Genomic DNA, 13,623 nt, shown 5'->3' with positions numbered 1-13,623 from the left:
TGTTTATGCTTTCACATAAACCTTTTTGGCTTAATCAAGTTTAACCATTCCTAAAGCCCCAAGGAAACATCCTGATGAAAGGAGATACTTTGTCTATGCCTTAGAACTTAAAGGATAACACTTACTACAATTGATGAGAACACCAGAGAAGTAATTCTTGCTAATGAGGTCAGCAGAACAAAAGAAGTGCATGTGTCCCCTCCCCGCTAAAATATAGGTCTAATATATGGTCTAATTGTCCATGTTCTAACTGCAAGCTTGGAATCCATTTATAGCAGTTAGGGGATGCAGAGCAGAGCCCACGTGTGTGGAGTTCAGGTCTTCATCTTCATAGGCTCCATCTTGACCACTCTTTCCAGCGTGGTTCATGAAAGACCATGAGAACAAGATAGAAACCGAGTCCACTGATCCCGTTGACTCAGGACAGCCTTCTGCTGCAGCATCTCTGTTTGCACTTGCAGGGGTTTCTGTGGGTTGTTCCTTTCTTTCTGGCAGATTCAATCTTGTGTTCAGGCATCCTTGGCCTTCCCCACCACCCACAGCATGGCCAGAGGAGGCTGACCCTCCACCACACCCCATTCCAAGAGAGTTCTTAATTGGTTTTGCTCATCTTAAGCACCAAAATAGGAGGAGGGCCTGCTGTGTGGCTTCTGAGGATGCTTTCTTTTCAGAGACATGCAGTGAGCCTGCCTTATTCGTCATTAATGACAGATGGTTTTAACCAAGCAGATTAAATAAATAAAAATAAATTCAAAAACAAAATTTTAAATTCCCACACATGCATTCCACAGCTCAATTGATATGTGGAAGCTTTCAGTCTATCCTTAAGATCAGCTGTGTTGAAGTAGTTGTATGAACTGCTGAGTGGTTCTCTGCCCTTAATTATGTGAAAATATGCTTGCCCAAAGCAGATGGTGCCTCCAAAGCAAGGGAAGAATGAATGTGTTCAATTGAAGTGATAAAGTGAGAATTTTAGCTCTGCTGAAAGGCAGCATGTCTTCAGCAGAAGTTGGGCAGCTTCGTGAGAAAAAATGAATCACACATCCACTATGTAGTCCCGAACACTATGCACTCTGAGCACTCACAGGTTTCCTTGTGGTGGCCTCCTTAGAACCAGAGACCATAGATTATATATATAAAACACACCCACACATATGGCAGGGGCTTCCATATACCCATACTGGGTACCAAGAATATACTGACAAAAAAGGACTCTTCTTCCTTTGGGAGCCATAAATGTCCATGAAACTCTGGGGACTGCTGAAGCCCTCTTCTTGACAGAATAAAGATGGCACCATATCTGTGTAAGGCAAAGCAGAGGGCTGAAAATAAGGTGGGAATTTGATTTCTCTCTGAATCAATGACCTCTGAGTTCCATCCTACCATTACATAGAAGCACTTTACATAGAAGTGAATTCGGTTTTTTGCTCTGTCTTTGTTCCACCATGCCTTGCTCTGAAGAGCTATGGGCCGTCTCCCCCAGCAAGCGGGCCCGGCCTGCAGAGGAGCGCGGCATGCAGCTCCGCTTTGTGCGTCTTTCGGAGCACCCCACGGCCCCCACCCGGGGGTCCTCGCACGCCGCAGGCTACGATCTGTACAGTGCCTATGATCACACAGTACATCTATGGAGAAAGCACTTGTGAAAACAGACATTCAGATAGCTCTTCCTTCTGGGTGCTATGGAAGAGTAGCTCCACGTTCTGGTTCGGCTGCAAAACACTTCATAGATGTAGGAGCTGGTGTCATAGATGAAGATTACAGAAGAAATGTTGGTGTTACAGTGTTTAATTTTGGCAAAGAGAATTTTGAAGTAAAAAAGGGTGATTGAATTGCTCAGCTCATTTGTGAACAGATTTTTTATCCAGAAATAGAAGAAGTTCAAGTGTTGGATGATACTGAAAGGGGTTCAGGAGGTTTTGGTTCCACTGGAAAGAATTAAAATTTGGGTCAAGAATAGAAAATGAAAAACATACTTTTTGTCCTTAAAAATTGAGAGGTTTTGGTTAAATTGTTGGTGTTTGGCACCATTGTAAACTTAATAGTTGTAACATTTGTAAAAATACTTCGTTTTCTTATAGTTAAACAAAAGGATCACGTAGAAACTTATTTTCTTCTGTTTTCTGCAGTTGATGGTTGCTTGTAAATCTGCTTTGTGGTGATCTGATGCAAACATTTTTAAATCAGCTGTACAATTAACAGATTTTTTTTAATTCAATAAACGATACCTCTTCAGCAAAAAAAGAAGTGAATTAATTTCTTACTCTTAAGCTAGTCTGGATGTGCTCATCAGATTTCTGTCACTGAGAAAATCAACTTAAAAGAGGAAATATTTGTTAGGGTTCATGGTTTCAGAAGTTTCATTCCATGGTCACCTGGCTCCATTGCCTTTAGGACTGTGTTAAGGCGGCACATAGTAGAATAAAGCCTCTCACCTCATCGTGGCCAGGAAACAAAGAGAGAATTCCCTTTTATAACAAAGCCCCTTCCTCAAAACCCATTAAGCTATGAATCCATAAATGAGTCAATTAATCTGTGAGGTGAGAGCCCTCATGGTACAATCACCTCCCAAAGACCCCACCTCTAAACACTGTTGCATTGGGGGCCAGGCCTTCAACACGTGAGCTTTGGGGAGACATTTAAAATCCAAACCATAATACTGGATCACTATCCTTGTGCCTCAGAAGAATTCACCTTAAATAGCACAGCCCTGTCCCCAAGTGGTTGGTGCTGTGTTCTTCACCATGAGCAAGACTTCACAGTTGAGATAGTGCAAGACTATGTTATGAAGAAACAAAGTCCCTCACAGAGTGGTTGCCATTCAGGAAAGAGGGCCATGCAAAAGCCAGTGGGAAGAGCTGCATCACCCCATCTCATGTGAGCACCCACAGCACAAACTAGAAGAACCCAAGGACATGAAGCTATTAGTTTTCTTCTAATAGCAAAGTGCCCACTTACCTACAAAACTAAAACAGCACTCTGCAGATAGCTCAAGCTACTAGTCACAAAGAACCCCTGTGGTTGGAATGTAGCTCTCAGTGATTGAGTGCTTGCTTACCATGCACAAGGTTCTGGGCTCCAACCCCAGCATCACAAAACAAAACAAACAAAAAAAGAATTTCAGAAAGCTGCTGCAACTTCTGGAAAGACCACACCCAAGAAAGAGCTGTCTGGTTCTCTGTGTGACTCATGGCACTCCTAGGTCCAATCCCATTAGAACAATGTGCTGGTCATTCTCATATGCATATTGCTAAACATTACAGTTTTAACAATAAGTTTCTTTTGTCTTCATCCTACTTAAAAAACTTCTTTCATTTAGCACCTTCACAGTCCAATATTTTCAAACAAAAACTGAAAAGATAATGAAGTGGACCAGAATTTTGGAATATACCAAACAAGGTGACATTTCAAATTACCCATTCCTAAATATATCACTCACCCTTAGATAGACTATATGGTGCCTTGGTGAAAATTTGAGAAAGGGTCCCCTCTGGTTAGACATCCCCTTAATACATAGCTTGGTGATTACACAGCACCTTTTGCAAACCAGAAAAAGGCCCTTCCTCCAGGGAGCCACAGTCCTCTACCCCAACCAGGGCACTCAGATTGAGAAGAGAGTATTAACTTTGGCTCCCATTTACTCTCACCACTTTGGTAATTGTGTAGCATAATATATACCATAGATGCTCTTTAATAAGCCTCTTTTGGCTATAAAGCATTGCCTGAGTTATGTCAAGTAATTAGAGATTTAGCATAAGGATTCAAATGTGAGGACCCAGGAAAAGTCAAATGATTGAGCTTAGATGTTTTGGGACTGCTAGTTGGAAAGTGGATGGGATACCAGTGGTCCTAAAAACAAGCTGATGAAAGGAGCTGGTTTAGTAGGTAGGGAATAGAACCATATGCAGCTCCTTAGGGTTATTTTTATTGGAGAGACTGGGGTCAGCTAATTTCTTTTAGAAGAATGTAGGCTGGGACCATCACCAAGCTTCACATACCAATACAAATGGAAGTTGGTTCTACAAATTGCTCAGCAGACATTGTTTTGCTGTCTAGATATCTGAGACAAATTTAACAAATTCTAGACACTGGGCTACAGCAACTGTCCCTTTATTATTTATAACAAAAAAAATGCCATTATTAAGTACTATGGAATTGAATAAGCTCCTGTCACTGTGGTTGAGGTTCCAAGGCCTGTGTGGTCCAAGACCAGGGTTGTGGTTGGCCTATATGTCAGTGCATTGCTCATGCAAGGACATCTTTACAGCCACAGAACTGTGGATGCACATCTTCTAAAACTAGTGAATATGCACTTAGTTATTGACAATGCCTCTTGAAAGAGACTTCGTAGAGCCAGGGAGGGATTCTTGGGCTCACCACTGCTGAGCTGGTCCCCTGTTATATCCACACCCATTCATGCAGCTTCATGATGGAAGATAAATGTTCTTGACAAAATATGGTTCCATAAGTGGGGAGGGGTATTCTGTGTAGGGAAGGTCACTATGACTGATGGAAGAGAATTTCAGTTCCTTTCTGTTACTATAATTGAGAACTGTGAGTTTTTTAGGTGACAGGGATAGAGAGTGATACAATAGCCAGAAATGTTTTATCCTAGAGTAGCTTTGTGGCAAAGGGTCCAATGTATTTTACAACTGTTCTGGGGCAGCTCTGTGCTTCTGTCCAGGGACACCTGGAAGTCTGCACCAACTCCTGACCAACACAAGAGTAGTTGAGTTCATCAATGATTTCCAACATGCTGTTTAAAATTCAAGATTTCCCTGTAAGCACCAAGGGTCACATGATTAAAAAGATGGCCTGTACTGGATGTAACCAGTGAGAGAGCCTGACTTGGCTACAAGACAAATGAACATAAGAGATCCCTCTAGTACCTTTGGAGGGCTCTTTAGAAACCAGAATTTCTCCCACTGCTCACTCGTGGGGGTTCACAATCTAGAAAAGGCCTGTATTCTACACGAATAGAAACAGGGCTGTGGGGCCCAGTGTGCAGCTGAGTAGTAGAGAGTGTGCTTGGCACGTGTGAGGGCCTGGATTCTATTCTTCTCAGAGAAGAAGAGAGAGAGAGAGAGCAGAGACAGAGACACAATATACCTTTCAAAAACATGTTCACATTGACCTACTCCCTCAACAGGGCCCCATTCGGCTATGAGTAATCAAGGTTAGCGCCCTCATGATCCAGTCACCTCTCAATAGCGCCACCAGCTGGGGATCAAGTCTTCACACATGAATTGGGGGAGGGGGTTCATTTCATCTGCAAACCATAACACCATTCATACAGAATGGTTTTGAACCAGGTTAGAAGACAGGAAAAGGAAGTTAGCCATATAACTCAGTCTAAGGCATTTCAGATTAGACATACTCTCTAAGCCTCTCTTCAACTGCAAAATTTTAGTGGTGGCCAGGGTTCTTTTCTACTGAAAATCCTCTGCAAGCTGCAGAGCTAGCCAGAAAAAAACTAGAAAATTTTGACCCATACATGAAGTTGGTATACCTAAGAATCAGCGTAAGTGTTTGTGCAGAGTGATGTATCACCCTAGTCCAGGAACTGCCCAGCTCCACCCCACCCCCTTATACTTAAAACAAAAGAACTCTCCTTATGCGCTCTCTCCACCTCTACTCTCTCTCTCCTGCCTCCTCTTTTATCCCACCTGGCAGGAGCCACCATGCAACCCTTGGCTGTAATAAACTTCACTATTGCCCTCTCTACATCTACCGGTCTTGCCTGGATTCTTCCACAAGGGATACAAGAATCGAGGTGTCTTTTGATCAGAGCTTTCAGAAAGTACACACTCCTACAACAGTTTCACCCCACTACACATGCTCTGTAGTGCCCTTATTCATCCTTCCCCAACTCCTAAAGCCCCTAACAAACACTGATCTTTTTAGTGTCCCCAAAATAGTCTTGTCTTTTCCAAAGTATCATTGAGTTGGAATCATAATATTTAGTCTTTTCAGACAGTCTTATTTCAACTAGCAATACGTATTTAAGTATGCTCTATGTATTCCTATTTTCATTTAGCTCAATATATAAATATATATATATTTTTTTTAATTCCTTATGAGACTTCTCTGACTCATGTTATTTAAGTTGTGTGTTATTTAAGCAGCAAATAGATCAGGACCTTCTACCTATCTTTCTGTTACTGATTTCTATTCTTATTCCATTGTGGCCTAAGAACACACTTGTTATGGTTTTTATTCTTTGGAATTTTTAAGATGTGTTTTATGATTGTGGTTTAGAGTGTGGTCTACCTAATGAATTTGCCTTGTGAATGTTAAGCTAAAAACCTCATGCCCACCAATTATTAAAAAAAATGGCAAGAAAGTTCATATTAGAGTCTTCAGAGAAGCAAAACCAATAAGATATGTCAAAGTATTTAGAAAAACAGATATAAACATAGATACACACATATGAAAGATTCATTCACACACTTATGGAGGCTGATGAGTCCCACTAGAAGACCAAAATATGCCACTCCAAAATATGTCACCCTAAATACACCTGTTGTGCATGAAGATTATTCTGACCTGATTCTTTTGAGAAGCAGCTGACACAGAACAAGTCTATAAGGGAAGTTTCCATTTAAGAAGGAAATGTCCATTTGGAGATGTCTCCTTCTAAGTACCAGGAAGAGAAGGATGGTTCCTGAATCCCTAGGCTCTTATCAATGAAGAAAACTCTGACTTAGATCTGCATAACACATCTGACCCTCACTCATCATTCTTTTTTTTTTTGAATCAAATTTTTTAAAATTTTATTATTCATATATGCATACAAGGCTTGGGTCATTTCTCCCCCCTGCCCCCACCCCCTCCCTTACCACCCACTCCGCCCCCTCCCCCTCCCCCCCACCCCCTCAATACCCAGCAGAAACTATTTTGCCCTTATTTTTAATTTTGTTGTAGAGAGAGTATAAGCAATAATAGGAAGGAACAAGTGTTTTTGCTGGTTGAGATAAGGATAGCTATCCAGGGCATTGACTCACATTGATTTCCTGTGCGTGTGTGTTACCTTCTAGGTTAATTCTTTTTGATCTAACCTTTTCTCTAGTTCCTGGTCCCCTTTTCCTATTGGCCTCAGTTGCTTTTAAGGTATCTGCTTTAGTTTCTCTGCGTTAAGGGCAACAAATGCTAGCTAGTTTTTTAGGTGTCTTACCTATCCTCACCCCTCCCTTGTGTGCTCTCACTTTTATCATGTGCTCAAAGTCCAATCCCATTGTGTTTGCCCTTGACCTAATGTCCACATATGAGGGAGAACATACGATTTTTGGTCTTTTGGGCCAGGCTAACTTCACTCAGAATGATGTTCTCCAATTCCATCCATTTACCAGAGAATGATAACATTTCGTTCTTCTTCATGGCTGCATAAAATTCCATTGTGTATAGATATCACTCATCATTCTTGTCCCGATCTCCTTTCCAGAACCCGCCTGTCCCACACCCTTCTTTCTTTGTTTCAGTGGACAATAGTATTTAGGTCTGAATTCAATAGCACCACTTGGAGATTTACTCATTTTGGGGGGTTTCTCCCATACACATATACATATGCAGTAGTCCCCTCTCATCTGCAGTTTTACCTTCTGACATTTTTTTGTTTTGTCTTTTTGTTTTAGGCACTTTTTATTTTCTAAAAAAAATTGTCGTTAATATATAAACCTCTCATTCTCTCAAAAAATTCTGCAACTGTACAGCTGTTTGCAAAGGAAATTACCACAATACAAAAATAAGAGGGAAAAAGAAGCAAAACAGCAATTGACTTATGCTTTTATGTAGGTATGTGTCCACGTATAAACATTTCGAAGCCTCTTACAAAATTATTTACACTGTGTCATCTATTTACACGTTTTAAGAGCAACTTTTCTAACAAACAAAACTATAATTTATCAAGTTATGAAAATTGTTCTCTAAAAAAACTTACTATATTGCCTCAAAATAAATAAAGATAAACAATATTTTAAAACAAAATTAAATTTTCATTTCAATTAAGACCCCTTTTGGCATTTTGCTTATTACTCTGCCCTTCGGTTAACAGTGTGACATTAATTTTATATTGCATATTCGGAGCACTGGCTTCCTTAGCTTTCAACGTATCATTGACAGTAAAGGCAGACACTGAGTCAGTATGAAACAGATAACTAAGCTGCACTGTATTTTAGATAAAATTACTGTGTCTCACTGTATAGCACATGCAAACTCCACATAAACTGTCATTCACCAACAGTACTGCACAAGCAAACTTCTCGGTACATGAAAACTACATCATAAATTCAACATTGCTGTATGTGAAAACGACATCAGTCCTTCTTAAAAATGATACTGTATTTAGCTTATTGTAAGAGGTTTAACTTTTGTATATTGTAACTATCTTTAAGCTCTTGAGTTTACAATTCATATAAAACATCTTCCATATTTAAAATAAACAATCCTATTTTAATCAGTCCATGAAATTTGTGCTTTTTTTAGAGTTCATTTGAATGATTATTCCTTCCCCCCTCAAAGAAATAAATTTGGTAACATTTTGAAAGGTATCTCACTCCAAATTCTAACTGTAAATGCATTCATGGTTATTTTCAAAAGAAGTGTGATTTTTTTACCCCCAAAAAGAATCCTAAAAAATTTGTAATAAACCTATAAAGCTGATTTGCATATTTACAAAATTTTGAATAGCAAATATAGGCAACTCATTAAAAAAAACCCACATTTGTTCAATGGCTATTTGCGAATTGCCAGATACACTGCGTACCTCTAAGGACTTACCCAGTATTGAGAAAAACTAGTCCAAGTCAAGTAAAATCTTGACATACCATCCATCCTTCTTCCTGTGCCTGCCAACTGCTGTTTATTAAACACTGTCACACTGAGCGATGGTGCCTGGGAGAAACACCCGCCCTCCCTGCTGAGATGAACCTGGTGAGTAAAGACTTGTAGGTGACAGCAAGCTGTCCAGACCTTACAAGGACCAAACACTTTGGTATGGATACAATGTATTTCCCTGTTTGCTCAAATATACAAAATATACATTTCCAGTTTTTCCTTTTTCCTTTTTTTTTTATCTGAATAGTGAGTGTGTGGTTTAAGGGGTGCACACGCTCAGTTCTGGTGCCTCTTCATGTGCAGCGCCAGGTGGTCGGAGCGCAAGAACCTGCGGTTGCACACTGCGCACTGGAACGGCTTGGCTCCCGTGTGCTTTCGGTAGTGGCGGGTCAGCTCGTCTGAGCATGCAAACCTCCAGGCGCAGCCTTCCCAGGTGCACCTGTATGGCTTCTCACCGGTATGAGTCCTCAGGTGAGCTTTTAAATGAGACGACTTTGTATAAATTTTTGTGCAACCCGGATAATCACTGTAGTGGATGCGTCATTTCTACAAATCCGGGTTACTCCTTCTATTGCATCTGACGGGTTGGATGTGTTGAGAAGTAATTGGCAGAGTGGCAAGTAAGTTTGGATTGTGAATTGCCAGTTTAGAAGCAATGGTAGCAGCATAGGATGGAGGTGGGGTTAAATTCTGGAACATCTCTGCTTGTCTACGAGACTTCCAGGCTCTGAGCTGGGTGGTGATGGGTGGGGGGGGCGCGGGGAGCGGGGAGTAAGTGGCCTTTTAAGGCAGAAACTGACTTGGCATTGTGTATGTGCAAGGGGGCATGCCCTGAACTGTTTCACTGCAGTCTGCGGAACAACAGAGGTGTGTGTGTTCAGGCCTGCTATGGCAGCTGACATAGAAACATTAAGGATGTCCATTACTGCTGTCTGGTTTGTAGAACTGGGCATGTCTAGATCCGGTGTATTCAGTAGCTGGTACAGGTGACCCTACTGGGAAGCGACAGAAAGATGACGATCTGGTGTAGGAAGTTCTTGTTTGATGAAAATACTGTTCACCAGAGCTGCGGTCTGGTGTGAGCTGAATATACTGGTGAACTCGGGGAGGGCCTGGGTCGGGGCCGGAGGAGGAGGGGCAGTCGTTTCACTCCAGGGGCTGAAAATGGTAACAGGTTCTGTCTTGATGTGTGGTACGCAGGGTCTCTGGAATTTGTAGAGGCCAGTTCTCAGGTGAGTGATGTCAGGGAGGAAGACATTCACACTGATACTGTAAGGTAACCCTTCACTGTCAGTGAAGAACTGGTCTACCACTGAGGCACTGTCTCGTCTGTACTTTTATGCTCTGGAATTATTGGGGGAAGCTGAGGTGTCAGATACTTCTTCATTTCACACCTCGTCTGGACCAGCTCCTCCGGGGGCTGCGGTGGTGGTGCGGATGCTTCAGTTCCTCGCCGGGGAACAGCGCCGCATCGCGGGCCGGGTTCGCGGCGCCCAGCACCGGCTTGAGCTGCGCGAATACCGGCTCGTGCTGTGGGGCCGGCGGCCGGGGCACGGGTCCCATGCTGGCGCTCGTGGTCAGCACCCACGTAGCCATGGGCAGTCGGGGGGCAACTCCGGGCGCGGGGCGCGGATCAAGCGCGCTTCCCACCTCGCCCACGTTGGCTCGGGACGGCGAACTCGGCGCGGGGCCGCGGGGGAAGGGGACGCTCGGAGCAGACCCCTCGGCCAACAGCAGGCACAGTTTTTTGAAGGCGCGCACGAAAAGCAAAACTCTTCCACTGTGCCTCGCGTAAACGCCAACGTCCTCCTGGCGGCCACTTTCTCCCGCCCCGCTCCCGCCACCGCCGATCTCCACCACTCACCTTCTGACATTTCAATTATCTGAAGTCAACCAAGGTCTGAAAATGTTAAATGTAAAATTCCACAAGTAAACAATTCATAAGTTCTAAATTGTGCACTATTTTTAGTAGCATGATCAAATCTCACCTCATCCTGCTCTGTCTTAGCTGGGACAGCACACACACACAGTCACTTAGTAGCCATTTTGATTATCTGTTGTGGTATCACGGGGCTTGTGTTCAAGTCATCCTTATTTTACTTAATAATGGCCCCAAAATACGAGAGTAGTGATGTTGACAATTTCATTACAACGTATTGTTATAATTGTTCTACATTAGTTATTGTTGTTAATCTCTTACTGTGCCTAATTTGTAAATTAAACTTTACCATAGGTATGTATTGTTATGTTCAGGACTGATGAGAGAAGAAAAAAAGAGAGATGGCTCAACAGCAACATAGGTTTATTAAGAACCTACGGAGGGGGCACCAGCTGAAGCTGCAGCCCACACTCTGCTTACACAGTGGGACTGTTACAGGTGGAGGGGTACCTACATGCTACTCGGGATGGGGGGTGAATCCTTGCAATTAGCTGTTCTGGGTGCGGGAACTTCCTGAGATTAGCTGTTGCTAGAATATCAGTTCTTCCATTAAGCCACATTCTTGCCAAACAGGCAACAATGCTACAGGCCCAGCAGGCGTTTCTCTATTACTGCCTGAGCTTGTGATACTGCGAAGGCATGCTAACATGGCTGTCTAGGAGAAAGCAGTAGAGTCATGCACTGTATGACCGAGCAGTGGGCAGCAGTCCTCCCATGTAATCACATTGCCTAGTGACACCATACCCATTTGTAGTCTGTATAATGACGTTCTTCAACATCTGTACAAGACAATCACGTAACAAACACATTTCTCAGAACATGTCTCCATCATGAAGTGACATATGACTTATCTACAGGATTCTGTACTATCTTCGGTCTCAGAAGTCTATTGAGATCATGGAATATGTTCCCTGTGGATAAGGGGACAAGTGTACATACACAAACATACAATAGTGTATATGTGAGTAGTGCTTGTTAATAAACTCCTGTTGTTTTTTCTTAGGTTAATCGTTGTTTTTATTACAGGGGACCATCCTTGTAATAAGGAGAAAAGAAAATTTTCCCCCTTATATTGCTGGAAGAATGAATTTCATAATGAGTTTGAAAAAATGTGTATTCTGCTGTTGTTGAATGAAGCATTCTATAAGTTTCTATTAGAACCAGTTGATTGATGGTGTGTTCAGTGTAACTGTCATTTTAATGATTTTCTGTTTCCTCAATTAATGATAGAGGGATGTGTATTTCTCCTGGCAGATCTATCAATTTTGTCTCAGTTTTTGTTGTTGTTGTTCTGCTTGTTCATTTGCTTCCTCTTTTGGGGGGAGGGGTACTGGGATTGAGTACCTCCTAGGCAGGCAATCTACCACACAAGCCACCCCTGCCCCTGCCAGCCCTTTTCTTTGTATTTTGTTTTTAAGATGCTTATTTTGCCCACAGTCTGGCTTCAAACTTGTGATCCTCCTGCCTCCACCTCCAAGCAGCAGGATTACAAGGGCCAGGCCAGTTTATCTCAGGTACTTTGGTGTTCTATTGCTACTCAGTGGCATTCGGAGTTGTTAGATCTTGGAGAGCTGACCCCTTTATCGCTACGTAATGTTCTCTTTGCCTTTGATAACTTTCCTTGCTCCAGAGGCTGCTTTGTCTGAAATTAACACCACTACTCCAGATTTCTTCAATCAATGTTGTCATGGTCCTTCTTTCTCTATCCTTGTACTTATAACCTATCTGCCTGTATGTTTAATGTAAGTTTCTTATAGAACTATAAGTTTATAGTTGGGTCTTCTTTTTTTTATCTACTTGCAATATACACTTACAACTAATCTAAGTCTTTCAAACAATAGCATATCACTCTACAGACGGGGCAGGTGTCTCTGCCACATGACAAGTATTCCCAATTACTCTCTCCATCCCTTGTAACACTGCTGACATTCATTTTATTCCCACAAGCTATGGCTATCACTATTTTGAAGTTTGCTGTCATCTATTAGATGCGCTAAGAATAAGAAAAATAGGACTGGGGATTTGGCTCAAGTGGTAGCATGCCTAACCTAGCAAACATGAGAACCTGAGTTCAAATTCCAGTACCACTACTTCCCCCCCCAAAAAACGACTTTGTTTTACCTTCATTTATTCCATCTCTAGTGCTTTTTCTTTCTTCAGGTAGAACTGAATCTCTGACCTGTATCATTTTCCTCTCTGAAGAACTACTTTTAACATTTCTGGCAAGCCAAGTCTATTGCTGACAAATTCCCTCTACTTCTGCTTGAAAGTCTGTTTCTATTTCACTTTTGAAGGATAATTTTACTGAATATAGACGTTTATGTTGGTGAGTTTCAGCTTTCAACACGTTAAATATTTTTATTTGTAAATCTATTTTTCAAAACCACAAGTTTTTATGATACCTAGTAAAGGTCAAGCATTATTCTGTAATCTCAGCTACTCAGAAGGTGGAAATCAAGAGTACTGAAGTTCAAAGCCAGCCCATACAAAAAGTTAGCAAGACCTCATCTTAGCAAACAAGTCAAGCATGGCAGTGCAAATCTGTAATCCCAGTTACATAGAAAGCATAGATGGAAATACTACAGACTAAGGCCAGTCATGGGCAAAAAGCACAAGACCTTATCTAAAAGATAACTAAAGCAAAAGTGGTGGGGTCTATGGCTGGAGTGGTGGAGTGCCTGCCAAGAAGCATGAGGCTTGAGTGCCACCAAAAAAAAAAGAGATGAAGTATTCTCATTAAAATTTAGTATCCAAATTGAGGTGTACTATCAGAGTACAATACACACTGCCTTGATATCACTAAAGAATGTGAGGTATCTCTTGGGGATATATCCAAAGGAATGCGACACAGGTTA

The 13,623-nt window shown here is 41.9% G+C and overlaps 2 pseudogenes; one reads left to right on the top strand and one right to left on the bottom strand.

The window, feature by feature from the left end:
- The first annotated feature begins 1,445 nt into the window (after positions 1-1,445).
- Positions 1,446-1,987, top strand: LOC109699705 (deoxyuridine 5'-triphosphate nucleotidohydrolase, mitochondrial-like; annotated as a pseudogene).
- Positions 1,988-9,098: 7,111 nt separating this feature from the next.
- On the bottom strand, positions 9,099-10,593 carry LOC109699706 (Krueppel-like factor 5 pseudogene; annotated as a pseudogene).
- Positions 10,594-13,623: the final 3,030 nt, after the last annotated feature.

Source organism: Castor canadensis, chromosome 4 (genome assembly GCF_047511655.1).
Source record: "Castor canadensis chromosome 4, mCasCan1.hap1v2, whole genome shotgun sequence".
NCBI classification, from domain to species: Eukaryota; Metazoa; Chordata; class Mammalia; order Rodentia; family Castoridae; genus Castor; species Castor canadensis.
This window is presented reverse-complemented; position numbering and strand designations above follow the sequence as displayed.